This window comes from Sinocyclocheilus grahami, unplaced genomic scaffold (genome assembly GCF_001515645.1).
Source record: "Sinocyclocheilus grahami isolate Dianchi unplaced genomic scaffold, SAMN03320097.WGS_v1.1 scaffold408.1, whole genome shotgun sequence".
NCBI lineage: Eukaryota > Metazoa > Chordata > Actinopteri > Cypriniformes > Cyprinidae > Sinocyclocheilus > Sinocyclocheilus grahami.
The window spans coordinates 893025-897270 of record NW_015505587.1 but is presented as its reverse complement, the minus strand read 5'-3'; the positions used below and the strand labels follow the sequence as shown (position 1 = coordinate 897270).

At 36.1% G+C, this 4246-nt stretch overlaps 1 protein-coding gene across 1 annotated transcript in view; it reads left to right on the top strand.

The window, feature by feature from the left end:
• LOC107550837 (serine/threonine-protein phosphatase 6 regulatory ankyrin repeat subunit A-like) overlaps positions 1–4246 on the top strand; it is a 35764-nt gene that overhangs the window by 3191 nt on the left and 28327 nt on the right. The window lies entirely within an intron of this gene.

Here is a 4246-nt window from a genome sequence, read left to right as displayed (position 1 = left end):
AATTCCATCATCATTAAGTCTGTCTGATTTACACAGCAAACTTATTCTGCTTTTCGTATATCCACGGGTGCTGCGGATATCCGCGGATAATGTTTTTATAAATAAATATTAAAACATAATCCGGATAATGTTGCAAATATTAACTAATTATTTTTTTTTTTTAAATAAATTTTTTTTTCATGAGCCAGACGATTTTGTGTGTGTGTGTTCGTTCGCCTGAAGTTGCAGTGACAGAAACGGTGACATTCCAGATAAAGTTTGAAAGGAGTAAAGCCTGTGATAATGCTACTGAGTAGGCTAATATGGCCAAAGAAGATATTTTGTTTTATAAATAAATGTTCATTTAAAAGCAGCCCACGATCAGCGTATTATGTTACCGTTATCCCTTACGGCTCCGATGAGGTTTTATTCTGTCCTTCATGCTGTGACACCTCGCAAAAGACTATTTTTAGCCAAGCAGCGCGGAGAGCCGCTTCAGAAACGTGCTGCGGCTGGCTGATAAACACAAGCACTGACTAGAGCGGCCTTCCTGTGGAGCAGTAACGCGACGCAGATGCGTGCAGTGAGGCGCAGATCAGCTCTAACGTCACTGAATCTGCTGTTAAAAATGAATCATCATATCATCATGCAAAATGACAAATGCCGAATTTTTCATTGTTTCTCGAAACGTCATAGCATTTCCACACCGCCGATGACATGACTGTGGCACCAAACCACACCAATCCCCACGCATCATGTACGTTGTCACGAGTTGACATCATCAAATTGCGATCGGTTTGTGAGATCGGCCAAGTTAGTGAGTAGCGATCGAGTCATAAAATGTGATTATCGGCCGATTGATCGGAGCATCCCTAGTTCTCTCACTTAAACAACTCTCGAAATAAAGTGCTCTGTGACTTGAAAGAGGTAGAAATGAGTTGCCGTATATAACAAAACTGTTTATAAATGGTCATTTTTTTCCCCCCCTAACCTCATTAAATGTCATCTTTCACAGCAAATTCTTACATTGCTTCAATTAATTCAGTTAGAATAAAAAGAAACTGTAGAGTTATCATTTAAATGAAATCAGTATCAACAAACTCCATCTTTCCACTGCAGAGGAAACACAGAACACAGACTGTTTTATGAAGCTGAGGTGCCATAAATGCATTTACACTGCAAAATTGCAAATGCATAAATAATTTTATAAGATTAATGTTTTAAATTATTTTTTGAACATACTAATAAGAAATGTTGGGAAAAATGCAACGATACTTTTAAATATGAAACCAAACCACCAGTAAGTGGCGGCAAATGACTTGTTTTGACTGTTTTAATGAGTGAGTCATTTAATCATTCATTCAGCCGATTCATTCAAACGACTGATTCATTCAGAAACGAGGCAAGTGACTGTCTTTATGAATGGGCTACTGATTGAATCATTGACTCACTCCAGTGTTTCCCCTGCCATTATATTAGGAGGGTGGCCCGTCCCCCCAAAGGCACCCCCCGTCCCCCTTGAAGGTCAAGTTAATTTTATTTCATTTTATTTTCTCCGTAGCGCCAGATCACAACAGAAGTCATTTAAAGTTACCTTTTCTATAGAACAGGTCTATACCTTGTTCTTTTATTAAACAAACTAAATAGCCTTATGTTATTTATCTTATTTACACGACGGCATGTCATTTCTGTCTCTACATGGTCGCGCTCTTTGCATCGCACACAGGGGAGTTCCGCCCCGATGCGCGCACACAAGTGAGCACACTCCCACTAGTATGTAAAATATTAAACTGCAAAACAACTATTTAAATATGAATTCTGTGTGTCTCTGTGTTAATGAATGGCGCAGACGTGCGGTTTTGTTTACCACTCGTTCTGAAGCGCACGTGACGCTTCTGGTGATATTAACGTCTGCCGTCTCACTAATGAGGACATAAATACATGAACAACATCTCCTGAACTGCTCTGAGAGTCACTTCATGAGCATTTGGCCGTTTCATTTGAGTAAAACTATCCTCATATCATATAAACACAGGAATGTAAAGGTATTCACGGCACCCCGTCAAAATAAAAGTTCGGTTTACTATTGTTCAGTAGAATGTATGTAATAGGCTACTACTACTAATAAAATTATTAAAACCTTATTTTTAAGGAATAATCATTCAATGTTTTAATTGTAATATTAAATCCTATATTAATATTAAAAATATTAATTAAAATAAAATTTGTTTAATTTTCATTAATTAAAAGATAAATTAAATGACAGTTTTATGCCTTAAAAATGTAAATACACAACACAGAATTTCTGAGGAAAACATCATTAGGCTATTGTAAGAATAAATGAAACATGTTTTTATGCTTTCAAATAATTAGATGTTAAAACACAGAATTTGGTAACAATAAAACATAAGGTTGGAAAAAATAAAAACATTTCATAGGGCCCTAAACATGTAATTTTGGTTAAACTTTTGATAAATTGATGTTAAATTGTTTAGGTTTCATGATTTTAATTAATTAGACATGTTTTTTGATTAATAAAATTTAATTTAACCATTAAAAAGTAGTCCAGAAAAATTCAAACAGAAAAAAAACACCAAAGCCGTAAGCCTGGGGAAAACACTGCACTCGATTTGTCATAAACGTGGATTCATTCAGTAACAAATTATTATTTTTCATGTTTTTAACAATATTTTGAGAGATTTATTTATTATAGTGGGAAAGTTTGAATCCAAATTGTGAAATTCTGTGAAGAAATAGTAATTAAAGAAACAAAGTTCAACGTTATTATAATCTCTCCTTTAAAACACAAATTTTTGTTTACTTGAATGAAAGCAAGTCATTGTAACCATGCGTTCACACCGCCGCTTGCGAGAGCATCAAAATCACTCTGGCTGCCCTGCCAACAACGCTGTAGAAAGATTCGTGGACGCTCTGACATAGATCGAATGCTTGGTACTGTAAACTTTATTTGAAAATGAGCTTGTTGATCGTGTGCAGACTTGACCACAAGTAGGGTAGAAGTTAACCTCATTAAATATTTTAAATGTGAAAGTAAGAAATTGATTGATGGAAATAACATATAGTTACATGTTTGCTAATGAAATAAACCAATTAAAAGCCATTTGTGTGGTGTGACTTTTGTGTTCATGGTTAAGTGCTAGTCTAATTTAAGCATGCCGTTAATAGGAGACATTTACTAGCCTTGGTCTTTAATTAACGTTAACATTAATTTGTGTGCAGCCTACTTTTACAAACTGTCCTGGTTGAAGTGTAGCCTTAATGCAATTGGTCAAATCGGTGTTGTTTTGAGCAAATTAATTGCATTTCCGCTGAAAAGCAAGCATTCTAGCAGGAAAACGTTGCCTATAGATAGTGTTGCTTGCTTGAACTAATGTGGTCTGAACCAAAGTTTACATGACTGCGTTCTCTGGAATCCTCTCAAGCGGAGGACTTCTACATTCCGATTGGTTGCCGCCCAACCGCGTCATAGCTCATTACCATAAAGTTGACCTGACTTCAACTCTCTTCGACGCCCACACCATCCAAGACGCACCGCTGCTCGCCGGAGCTTGCCACCAGCTCACATTGAAAATGAATGACTTCCGGCCACTTTGACGCTCTCGCCGGTGGCGGTGTGACCACACAGTTAGGGAAAGAAAATTGATGAGTGATTAAAGAGTCAAGTGTCAATTTGCACTGCAGCTCAAAAAGACAAAGCGAGAAGTAGTGTTGTTTTTGGCGGCCTGTTTTAATTTTAGTTTTAGTCTAGTCTTTGTGTGAAGCTGTCATTTTAGTTTTTATTAGTTTTAGTCACTTTCATACACTTTTTAGTCTAGTCAAGTTTTAGTCAACAAAAGTCTGAACATTTTAGTCTTATTTTAGTCAGAATTATACATGACTATTTTAGTCTAGTTTTAGTCGACGAAAATTGTATTTTAGTCTCTTTTTAGAAATGCAATTCTATTTAACCCAGTCAATATAGTATAAGTACCTAGTAGTATAGACGAAACCAACATTTTCTTTTAGCCAAACCAATTTCAAACAAGGTTATCTTATTATATTATTGTTACCTTATAGACTCAAGAATACATCCATTCCAGACACGGAAGACGCTCTGATTTGAAATTACAACATTTATTTTACCAACCAAACATGTTAGAAGTACACACACATACAAAAAGACGAACCCTGGCTGTCCGGCCATCGGTCCCTTTCTCTGTGTCAGACTTAACTTTGTTTGGTTTTCGTCTTCTAAATCAGTGTTTCC